A 12,897-nucleotide genomic window follows, 5' to 3' on the forward strand; every position below is an offset into this window, starting at 1 on the left:
CATATGAAAAGACGCTAAACCTCATATGTCATTAAGGAATTGCAAATGAAAACAATAAGATACTACTGCACACATATTAGAATGGCTAAAACCCCAAACACCAATCTCTGGTGAGTATACAGAACAACAGGAACTCTCCTTCATTGCTGGTGGGAATACAAAATGGCAGAACCAATTTGGAAGATAGTTTGGCAATTTCTTAAAAAGCTAAACATAGTCTTATCATATGATCTGGCTATTTCGTACTTTGGTATTTGTCCAAATGAGTTGAAAACTTATGTCTATGCAAAAACCTGCACACATATGTTTTGGCAGCTTTATTCATAATTGCCAAAACTTAGAAGTAACCAAGACATTCTTCTACAGTTGAATGGATAAAAAACAGTGGTACATCTAGATCATGAAATATTATTCTGCAAAAAAAGAAATGAGCCATTGAGCCACAAAAAAACCCCAGGGAATAATCTTAATGCATATTGCTAAGTGAAAGAAGCCAGTTTGAGAAGGCTACATATTGTGTGATTCCGACTGTGACGTTCTAGAAAAAGCAAAACTATAGAGACAGTAAAAAGATCAGGGGTTGCCAGGGGCTTGGGGAGAGGGAGGGATGAAGAGGTGAATCATAGGGGATTTTTAGGGCAGTGGCTACTTTGTATGATATTATACGATACTATAATGATGCATACACGACACTATACATTCCTCATAGCGTGAACTCTAATGTAAACTATGAACTTCAGTTAGTGACAATGTATCAATTTGGTTAATAAGCTGTAACAAGTGTACCACACTAATGCAAGATGTTAGTAGTAGGGGAAGCTGTGTGTGGAGGGGGAGAAAGAATATATGGATACTCTCCGTATTTTCTGTGCAATTTTTCTGTAAACTGAAGCTTTAAGAAATAAAGTTAGTTAATGAAATTAAACAAAACAAAGCAATCACTACCTTCCTTCAATTCCATATCCCCCTGTAGCTATTGTCATTTCTCTCTTCCCATGATGGCCATGCTTCATGAAGGAGTTTGTCTAAGTACTACAGAAAATGATAATTTACACTGATTGAATGCTTATTAAGTGCTGAAATGTAAATTGTTATATTTACCTCTCACAACAGTCCTATTGCATTGGTATTATTTTTATAGATTTGGACCTTGAGGTGTGAAAAGTTTGAGCCACTTGACCAACTTCACATTGTTAGTAAGTGTTGCAATCAGTGTTTGAGGACAGGCTGCTGGACCTTAGGGTAATGCTCTTAAATCACTCTACTCGTGGGCTCCATTTTCTCTCTGGGGGCTTGACATCGCACAGCTCCACAGACCTCATTAGTCTGTAGTCTGCGTTGATGGTGCCTCCTGGGGCATAACTTGAAAGGCGCCTTCCACGGCTGTGCCATATGATAGCCCTGCGTACCTCCCACCCATCCTTCATCTCATTTCCACCCTATCTCTTCACTGGATCTACTCTTGCTAAGGTCTATGACTACATTTTAATAGATCCAGCAGACACTTTTCCATCCTCTTATTTAACCCCTCAGCAGCATTTGACAGAGTTGACCGCTCCTTTCTTCTTGAAACGTTTTTTCCCTGCAGACATCATGTTTCCTAGATTTCTTCCTCCTCCTTTGGCTATTCTTTCTCCGTCTCCTCTGCTAGTTCTTCCTCCTCTGCTTGGCCGTCAAGTGCAGGTGCTCTGCGGGGTCTCGTCTTGGCCCTCTTCTCTTGTTACCCTCATACACCCTGTAGGCGATCTACTCTTCCTCTTCGTTTATCATCTCTAAGTCTAGGACTCCGAAATTTATGTCTTCAACCTATTTGGCCCCAACGTTGGAATGTCTCACAGACATACTCCAAATGCTCAAAACTGAATCTTTTCAGGTCCTTGGCTGTACTTAACTGAACTCTGTTCCCCTTTATTTTACTTTGTGTTTAAAATATACATCCAAACAGAAAATTGCATAAGTGCGTATGTAGAGTTTAGTGAATGATTACAAAGTGAAATGGCATAATTGCCATCTATATCAGAGAAGAGATGGAGCATCATTGGAAGCTCAGAAGTCATCTATGTGCCCCTCTCCAACCATAATCAACTCTCTCCCTCCTAGAGCAATCACTGACATGGTCTTTGGTGATGATCATTTCTTTGCTTTTTGTTATATTAGTTTCACCACTTATGTATGTATCCCTAAACAACGTAGTTCAGTTTTTTAAACGTTATGAGTGGAATCGCACTGTATGTTTTCTTTTCTGTCTTGCTTCTTTTTCTCAACAGAATGTTTATGACATTCATGCTTCTTGCCATGTTTCACTCTAGTGCATCCATTTTCACTACTATATAACATTTCACTCTGTGACTAAACCATTGTTGATGATGATGAACACTGGGTTTATTTCCAGTTTTTGGAACTGGGATTATAAACACTGCTTCTGTCGACCCTACTGTACAGGAATCCTTATAATCATATGCATGCATCTCTCTTGGTATATACCTAAGAGTGGACTTGCTGGGCCATACATTATTGTCAGCTTCACTAGATAATGCCAAACTGATTTCAAAAGCAATTGAACCAAGTTACACTTCTTGGGCAGTATGTGGGAGTTCTGGTTGCTCCACACACTTATCAATATTTAATACTATGTACTTGCAAAAGAGTTTTGAATTTTTGCCAGTCTGGTAGGTGTGATTTTATTTGTATTTCTCTGGTGTCTAACGAAGCCGAGCACCTTTTTATGCATTTATCAGCCATTTGGATTTCTTTTTTTGGTGAAGTGAGGTTTAAGCTTTTGCTATCTCAAGGTCTGTATTCTTACTGTCTATTCTGGGTAATTCCTTATGATCTTGTCATCTTTCTGGTGCTTTTTCCATGATTTATAAAAGTATCCATTATTTTTAGTTGCTTTCCGCCAGAGGTCTGGACTGAAAAAGCTAGTCTGTTATTACTGGAAATTGGAAATTCTCTATTAGTTTCCTTAAAAAATTATTTTTAATGAGATATTTCTGGCAAAAAAAGCATAGGCAGTTGGGGTGCTTGGGTGGCTCAGCTGCTTAGGCGTCTGACTCTTGATTTCAGCTCAGATCATGATCTCAGGGTGGTGAGACAGAGCCTTATATCAGGCTCCATGCTGAGCGTGGAGCCTGCTTAAGATTCTCTCTCTCCCTCTGCCCCTCCCCACCCATGTGCTCTCTTTCTCTCTCTAAAAAAAAAAAAAAGAAAAGAAAAAAGTATAGGTAATACCATAATTAATCACACACATAACCATGGTTCTGCTTAAAAAGTGAAACACTGCATGTAAAATTAAGGCCCTTTGATTCCCTTTACCCTTTTTCCCTAGAAGAAGTTAATATCCTGAATTTGGTTTCATCATTTCCTTGCACATTTTAATAATTTTTCTGCAAGTATCTTTATAATCTATATATGATATTTTGCTTGTTTCTTAATTTCATATAAATGGCATTAAATTGTATGTATCTTTTTAGCAACTAGTTTTACTGTGACACCTCTCTCTCTCTCTACACCCAATGTGGAGCTTGAACTCACAACCCCAAGATCAAGAGTCACACACTCTTCTGACTGAGCCAGCCAGGGGGCCCCTTACTTTTTAACTATTAGAAAACAATGCCCCAGGGGCGCCTGGGTGGCTCAGTCGTTAAGCATCTGCCTTCGGCTCAGGTTGTGATCCCAGGGTCCTGGGATCGAGTCCCACATCGGGCTCCCTGCTCAGCGGGAAGCCTGCTTCTCCCTCTCCCACTCCCCCTGCTTGTGTTCCCTCTCTCCCTGTGTCTCTCTCTGTCAAATAAATAAATAAAATCTTAAAAAAAATAAAAAAGAAAACAATGCCCCAATCAACTCTTTTATATGTTTCATTGTGCATGTGAACAAGAGTTTCTCTAGATTATATACCTAGATGTGAAATGTGAATCGTATGTCAGAATATGTATCTTCTGTTTAGCAAGATATGGCCAACTTTCTCTTCAAAATTATTTAAATTTATTTTTCCATTAGTTATGCATGAAAATGCTGGTTGCTCCAAATCCTTGCTAATTCTTGATTTCATCAGATTTCTAAATTTTTGCTAAATCTGTATGTGTGAAATAGTACCTTGTTATTTTATTTTTACTTTATTTTATTTTTTAAAGATTTTATTTATTTATTTGACAGCGAGAGAGGGAACACAAGCAGGGGGAGTGGGAGAGGGAGAAGCAGGCTTCCTGCCGAGCATGTGGGCTCAATCCCAGGACCCTGGGATCATGACCTGAGCTGAAGGCAGACGCTTAACGACTGAGCCACCCAGGCGCCCCAGTACCTTGTTATTTTAATATGTGTTTTCATGACTACTGGTGAGGTTGAGCATCTTTTCTTTAAGTTTCTATTTAAATTCCAGTTAGTTAACATACAGTGTAATACTAGTTTCAGGTGTACAATACAGTGATACAACACTTAATACAACATCCAGTGCTCATCACTACAAGGGCCCTCCTTAATCCCTGTCACCTATTTAACTCATCCCTCCACCCACCTCCCCACTGATAACTGTTTGTTCTCTATAATTAAGAGTCTGTGGCTGAACATCTTTTTTAAAAATATTTTTTTTAATGTTGGTTTTCTTCATTAGTGAGTTGCCCATTCATATTCTTTGCCTGTTTTTCTGTCAGATCGTTTGTCTTTTTCTTTCTTTTTTTTTTTTTTAAAGATTTTATTTATTTATTTGACAGAGAGAGACACAGCGAGAGAGGGAACACAAGCAGGGGGAGTGGGAGAGGGAGAAGCAGGCTTCCCGTGGAGCAGGGAGCCCGATGTGGGACTCAATCCCAGGACCCTGAGATCATGACCTGAGCAGAAGGCAGGCACTTAATGACTGAGCCACCCACGTGCCCCATTGATGTAACCTATTACTGATTTTTTTTTTAAACATTCTGGATGGTAATTCTTTGTCAGTCATATGAATTGTAAGTATCTTCACCCAGTCTGTCCTGTGTTTATATTGTCTTTTAATGGACAGAATTTTGCATTTTAATATAATCAAATTTATTAACAGATAACAATGAACAGAAAATCCCCCCCAAAAAACACACAAAAAAAACAGACACAAGAAAACAGCAAACAAGATGGCATATTTTAATCTAACTCTATCAATAATCACTTTAGATGTGAATAGTCTAAACATACCATTTAAAAGATAGAGGTTAGGAAGCAAGACCCAACTATATGCTGTGTACTAGAAATTCACTTTAAATATAGAGTATTCAATAGGTTAAAAATAGAAAAGTAGAGAAAAATTTACCATAAAAACACTAATCAAAAGGAAGCTGGAATGTTTATATTAATTTCACATAAAGTAGACTTCAGAACAAGAACAGATCAGGGATAAAGAGGGACATAATATGTTGATAAAAGGGTCATTTCTCCAAGAAGATATAGTGATCTTGAACATACATGTAACTAACAGTAGAGCTTCAAAATATATGAAGCAAAACTAAAAGATCTAAGGGAGAAATAGAAAAATTCACAATTTTAATGGAAACTTCAACACTCTTCTTTCAGTAATTGATAGAACAGATAAGCAGAAAATCTGTAAGGATACAGATATCTGAATAGCACTATCAACCAACTTGACCTAACTGAATTGACATTTATTGAACACTCTACTCCACAGCAGCAGAATATACATTTTTCTCAGATGCACATGGACCATTAACCAAAATAGAACATATTTTGGGCCACAAAACAAACCTTAACACATTGAAAATAATATAAATCATACAAAATATCTATCTTCTTAGATCATAATGGAATCAGAGAACAGTATCTAGAAAGTCTGAAGATATGTGGAAGCTAAACTGCGCTCCTCTAAATCACCTATGGGCCAAAGGGGAAGTCTTTGAACAAAATGAAAATTAAAATACAACATATTGAAATTTGTAGAATGACGCTAAAGCTGTGTTTTGAGGGAAATTTATAGCATGAAATGTACATATTACAAAAGAAGAAATATCTAAAATCAGTAACATAAGCTCTCACCTTAAAAGAAAGAAGAGTGAATTAAACCTAAAGCAAACAGAAGGAAAGAATTAAAGAACCAAAAACTGGTTCTTTGAAAGATCAATAAATGTGATAAACAACTAACCAGACTGACAGCTTTATGGCCACAGATTTGATAACTTAGATGAAATGAACTGCTTCCTCGAAAGACACAAACTTCCAAAACTCACTCAAGGGAAAATAGATAACCTGAAAGACATCGAATTTGTAGTTAAAAACTTTTTTTTAAAAAGATTTTATTTATTTATTTGACAGAGAGATAGCAAGAGCAGGAACACAAGCAGGGGGAGTGGGAGAAGGAGAAGCAGGCTTCCCACGGAGCAAGGAGCCCGATGCAAGGCTCAATCCCAGGACCCTGGGATCAGGACCTGAGCCTAAGGCAGATGCTTAACAACTGAGCCACCCAGGCGCCCCTGTAGTTAAAAACTTTCTAATTAATAGAACTCCAGGCTGAGATTAACTCACTGATAAATTTTACCAAACACATAAGGAAGAAATAATAGAATTCTGCACAATCTATTCCAGAAAATAGAAGAAGGAATATTTCCTAGCTTATTTTATAAAACCAGCATTGCCTTAATACCAAAATCAGACAAAGATGTTATGGGAAAAGAAAATTACTGATATCAATATTCCTCATGAACATAGATACATAATTCCTCAACAAAATATCAGCAATTCAAATCCAGTAATATATAAAAAGGATAACTGGGTAGGGGGCACCTGGGTGGCTCAGTCAGTTAAGCATCTGACTTTGGCTCAGGTCCTGATCTCAGGGTCCTAGGATTGAGCCCAACATCTGGCTCCGTGTTTAGCAGGGAGTCTGTTTCTCCCTCTCCCTCTGCCTCTCCCCTCACTCGTTCTCTCTCTCTCACAAATAAATAAATAAAATCTTTTTTTTTTTAAAGCATAATACATCATAACCAAATGAATGCAAGTTTGGGTCAACATTCAAAATAAACGCAATACATCATATTAACAGACCAAATAGGAAAAACCATATGATCATCTCAATAAATGCTGAAAAAGCATTTGACAAAATTCAACATTCATTCATGATAAAAACTTTCAGCAAACAAAGAATAGAGGGGGACTTCCTTAACCTAATAATCTGCAGATAACACTACACTTAATAGTGACAGATTGAGTGAAGACTGGGAACAAAACAAGGATGTCCTCTCTCACCATTCCTGTGACATAATAAATATACATTTGGTCTCTGCCCTTAGTTCCTGACACAGAGCTCCTAAAACCCTTGTAACCTCCTGAGTGATAGGAATGTCTTTTGTTTTATTTATATTTATTTATTCATTTATGCAAAAATTCAGATTTTATTTTTACTTATTCTTACATTGGTGGGAGCTGATATCAGGAATTTACAGGCAAACAATAACTTTTGTTAGCTGAACAAAAAGAAACACAATGTGGCATTATCATTAAGGCAAGACTTGCTTTTTTACATTTCACACATGAATGCAATATTATCCTTTCTTGAACAAAATGCCCAGATTACTAAAGAAACCATCTTCGGAGGAAGTGTTTAATAAGCATATTCTCTTAATGGGAGAGTTCATTGCCTCTTCTTAGAAGAAGGCTGTGTATGTAGTTATCTGTCAAATTTATCTGTGCAGCTCACCAACATCTTATTGGAAACATCAATATTTCCACACCACAGTTCCCAAAATGACTTTATTTATTTATTTATTTTTAAAAGATTTTATTTATTTGTCAGACAGAGAGAGAGAGCACAAGCTGGGGGAGTGACAGGCAGAGGGAGAAGCAGGCTCTTCTGAGCAGGGCAGGGAGCCCGATGCCTGAGGCAGGGCTCGATCCCAGGACCCTGGGATCTTGACCTGAGCTGAAGACAGACCCTTAACCTAATGAGCCACCCAGGCGTCCCACCAAAATGACTTTGAAGTCCCAAAATTCTGTGTCTCCTTTGGCTTGTTTCTCTCTTGATTCCACGCAGGCTTTATTAATGGTTCACTTTATATCATCATCTCCATCTTCATAAATTTTCTTTAGAACATTCATCAATCCCTCACTAGGATGTATTTCAGTGCTGTGGGAGGGCTTTTCTTTCTCTCTGCATTCTTTTTTCAACCTGAATCAGGTAGTCCCACTGTGTGTTTTCTGCTTTCTTTCTCTATAAGAACTGTATCTGTCTTGATTTTTTTTTGAACTGCCTTCCACGGAGATGGGTTTCAAGAGATTGTTCACAACCATGGAGTGACTCTTCCCATTTAGATTCTTTACCAAGGATCATATGAGCTCTCTGTGAAGTGCACCTGCACGTTCTCAGTGGGGACTTGATGAACTCCACTTAAGGTGATGTAGATTTTCACAAATTTATCTGCTGATCCCATCCGTAATTACTGATTTTCACTGTCTATCCCGTTGTGATGGGAGCAAGCACAGTACCTGGCTTTTCACTGTCAAGAAGTTCTGCTGTTCCCTGTGATTTCTGCTGCATCTTGGTCTTGATTTCTGTCTCCATCTTGGATTTGTCAGCTGTAAGGGCATCATGTACTCTTTTTCTAGAGGCCTTTTCCAGCAGCACCTTCACCTCCTCTGGATCTTTCTGTAGCTCTTCCAAAGCTGAAGCCGCAGTCAGGCTGGGTCGGGCAAGGCCAGAGCTGCAGTGGGGCAGGGGAGAGAACAGGAAATGGTGCAGGGAGCCTGCTCACTCAGAGGCAGAGCCCGCCCCCTGTGCACACACCCGACCCTGAGTCAGATGTGACCGCCTCCTCATGCGGCGCCTCCCAACTGTGTTTTGTTTTCATGCGGTGACTCTTGGTGGGCTCCTGGATAGCTTCAGGGTGGGAACTGGTCACCAGAAAGATTCAGCCATGGTTAGAAGTTTGGAACTTTCAGCCCTACCCACCCATCCTCCAGGAAGGGGAGGAGGCTAGAGATTGAGTTAATAATTCTGTTTACATGATGAAGCTGCCATAAAAATCCCTAAACTAGGGGGTTCAGAGAGCTTCCAGGTTGGTGAATGCATCTGTGAGCAGGGACCGTCGTGCACCCCAATCTCCGTGGGGGCAGAAGCTCCTGTGCTCTGGACTCTTCCAGACTTTGCCCTGGTTACTTCTTTATCTGGTTGCTCGTTTGTATCCTTTATAATATCCTTTGTAATAAACCTGTTACTAGTTAGTAAAGTATTTCCCTGAGTTCCATTAAACTGTTGCAGCAAATTATTGTAGTTGAAGAGGGGGTCTTGGGAACCCCTGATTTGTAGGCAAGTTGGACAGAAGTGTAGGTAACCTCCTAGCTCTGTGTCGTTAGTGTCAAAATTGAGCTAAATTGCAGGACGCTAAGTTGGTATCTGCAGAGAATTGGAGAATTTCTTGCTGTGGAAAAACCCACACATTTGGTGTCACAAGTGTTGTGAGTAGAAACAGATCCTATTAAATGGCATCAGAGGAGTGGGATTTGCTGAAACAGCCATGGCTCACAGAAACTTATGGCTTGGGAAGAGAAAGTAAGGAAGGGCAGGGAATAAGGAACCTTTGATCCCTGGATGGCCACCTAGTCCCTCATGGTCTGAAACTGCAGCTGGGCTGAGATCAGCCATGGATAGAATTTAGAAATGGGGGTAGACCTGATTCTCAAGGAGCTGGCTCATTAGATATATAAAGAAATGCAAAAATAATGAGAAGCAGGCTAAATATACACTCCCTTGTTATTATCTGTAACAGCCAAAGTGAAAGTCGAAGAAACTGGTGGGTTGGACTTGGATGCTGGACCACTAGCTTCAGCCACTAGCCTCAAAGCTGCCTGCAAAGAGGAAAATTATGCTCTAAGGCCTCCGTTTCCCATGAAGGTTGTCAAGATGGGGGTGGGGGTAGGGACAAAACTGAGAAACTACCGAAAGCAGGAGTATAGTGTGAAGGAGTTGTCTTATTTTGTAGATTGGTATCATCGGCTCCCTGAAGAATTTTACTGAAGTGGGTTGTCAGAGTAATTGATTTGGGGGCTGTGTCTCTGGTTTTGAATGCTGCAGAACGGAAGAGCATGTTTGGGTTGATATAGGACCTGCAGCTCACCATGGAATAATCACAGATGGATGATACATGATCCAGGAATGCACAGGAGATTATTCAGGTGTTTCGATTCAGCCCACCTATGTACTGCTGCAGCACCACATGCCCACTCACCTCAACGGAGTGCCCCAAAAGTGCCCCAGGCCAGCATGGTGGACGGGATAGGAAACACTGGAAAATGTGTTTATCCTGAGAAGATGAACTGCCCAACTTCCCCTATAAATGCCGAGTGGAACACTGCAAATGAAGCAGCAGATGAGCTTCCTATATAAGCCATGTGGGACTGGCTTTGTGGCTTTATGATGACCAGGATATTCACCTGTTGAATAAGCCCATTACCCTTGACATACGACAAGATGCTCCTTGACACAGCAGCCCAGCGCACCGGGAATCCAAAACCTGTGGGTGGAGTTTTAACAGGGCCTAAAATTAGGTTAGGAGCATATGCAGATATAGCAGTTGATGGAATTAAATGAAAGCTGGGATGAAAATTGATGATGGTTCTGAGGTGAATGGCCAGTATCCTGTTTGAAAGGCTGCCGTGTTAAGACTGTCAGATGGAGGGCGCCTGGGTGGCTCAGTCATTAAGTGGCTGCCTTCGGCTCAGGTCATGATCCTGGGGTCCTGGGATCGAGCCCCGCATTGCAGCGGGCTCCCTGCTCTGCAAGAAGCCTGCTTCTCCCTCTCCCACTCCCCCTGCTTCTGTTCCCTCTCTCCCTGTGTCTCTCTCTGTCAAATAAATAAAATCTTAAAAAAAGAAAGAAAGAAAACCAGTATGTATGTTCTAAGAAGTCAAATATGCTCACTTGCTGTACCTTAAAAAAAAAAGACTGTCAGATGGAGAGACTGATAGAAGAGGATCATCTCTCAATGGGCTCAACTGCAAGCTGTTTTCTAGCGGTGATGCAAGAATTGAACACTGGTTAAAAGCCCCCGTGTTTGGGTTTTTACAGACTCATGGGCAGTAGCCAGTGGCCTGGCCATAGGGCCACGGTAGATGGGCAAGAGAAAACTGGACTAGTAAGGGGATGCCTGAATAGGGCGTGGCCATGTGGAAATCACTCTGGGAATTTAAGGGGCACATTAAAGCAGGGCATGTCAATCCCCACTGGAAGGACTCCCTTCCGGATTTAGAAGGTGATTGATACCACGAATTAGATCTTTTGGGGCACGTCGTTGAGGTGAGTAGGCATGTGGTGCTGCAGCAGTACATAGGTGGGCTGAATCTAAACATCTTCCTCTTGTGCGCTCTGAGACACACAATGCCATAAGAGAGAGACTGCAGATGGCTCTGGGAAAGATGCCCGGGGGAAGGCTGTGCACATAGATGGTGTGTGGATTACATTGGACCAATGCTGGTAGCCACAGGGGACTATAAATAGGTCATAACCAGAATAGACACTTATGCTGGGCTGGGCTTTGCATATTTGATAGTAGACCCAAACGCTAAAAATACTATTAAAGGTTTGGTACAGAAGACACTGTACCAATTTGCACCACCGAGGAACATTTCTTCAGACCAAGGGATGCACTTTATGGTCCATAGTGTCCAACAGGGAGGCAAAGAGATATCACATCGAATAAAGGAATCATGCCATATATCATCCTCAGAGTAACTGTCTAATAGAGAATTGGAATAGGTAGTTGCAACATTTGCTGCCTAAAAGCAGGGGAGATAAAATCATGAGGGGCTGGTTTACATGCCTTTCTGAGCGTGTGCTCACACTCAGTGTTAGGGGGAGCTAAGGGGAGCCCCTTGGATGGGTCCTCCAACTCTCTTGGGGACCTGGGGAAGGGGGTGGGGGAGGATGCTGGTGTAACTACATGGTTCCCCATGTCACCATGTTTACATGCCTTCCTGAGTGTGTGCTCACACTCAAGTGTGAGGGGGAGCTCAGGGGAGGCCCCTTGGATGGGTCCTCCAACTCTCTTGGGGACCTGGGGAAGTGGGTGGGGGAGGATGCTGGTGTGACTACATGGTTCCCTATGTCACCATGTTTTCTTTCTTCCTATCTGATGCAGTGGTCCCAGGACCAGTGATGCAGCTGTGGGCACCAGGAGCAGGGATTAACGACACCTTTATAACTTTATGCTAGAAATCTTAAGGGCCTGATAGGGTGGACTGTGCCTGGACCACATCTGGCAAAGCTGGGGTTAATGGGTGATACTGCTTGCTGCCTCGTGGTCAAGACAGCCACTATTTCTGCTCCTGTGTCACCCTTCTCTGTAGGAATGGGAGTGGACTGACAGAGAGGAACTTGCTAAACTAGTATTGCTGTCAGCAACCTGGACCAGCTCAGTGGCCGGAACCTGGTGTGCTTTCCAAAGGTGGAAATGTTTGGGTAAACATATATGGAGAGAAAGAGAAATAATGGTTGAGGATAAAGGAATGAGTAAGTGGGTTATGCAATAAGAGGACTCTAACGTATAGTAATACCTTGAGAGAGGCTCAGAGCAAGAGAATACTGTTATCTTTCAGCACAGTTATATCAGATGCCTGGAAAGGGTAAATCTATGTGTTTGTTGAGAGAATCCCTGCTTTTATGATCTGAAAGGATTTCAATCTAAAATGGAACCAGAGGATATGACATGAAGATCCTCACACATGTGCTCTCAGAACAGAACCAAGATTCTGATTTTCATTAAATGCCTGATTTACAGAAGACCGAGACGTATCTCCTGATCAATGAACATCCAATGAACAAAGAACCTCTCCCCATTCTCAAGCCAATGAACTTTGTGCTTGGACTCCAGCTGGGTTTCCCCCTCTTTGCACTCCTTTCCCATAAATACAGCCAACCCCAAGCAGTCAATG

The 12,897-nt window shown here is 41.2% G+C and overlaps 1 pseudogene; it reads right to left on the bottom strand.

Moving 5' to 3' along the window:
• Positions 1–7,412: 7,412 nt before the first annotated feature.
• Positions 7,413–8,548, bottom strand: LOC110580754 (annotated as a pseudogene).
• Positions 8,549–12,897: the final 4,349 nt, after the last annotated feature.

This window comes from Neomonachus schauinslandi, chromosome 5, assembly GCF_002201575.2.
Source record: "Neomonachus schauinslandi chromosome 5, ASM220157v2, whole genome shotgun sequence".
In the NCBI taxonomy this organism is placed as follows: domain Eukaryota; kingdom Metazoa; phylum Chordata; class Mammalia; order Carnivora; family Phocidae; genus Neomonachus; species Neomonachus schauinslandi.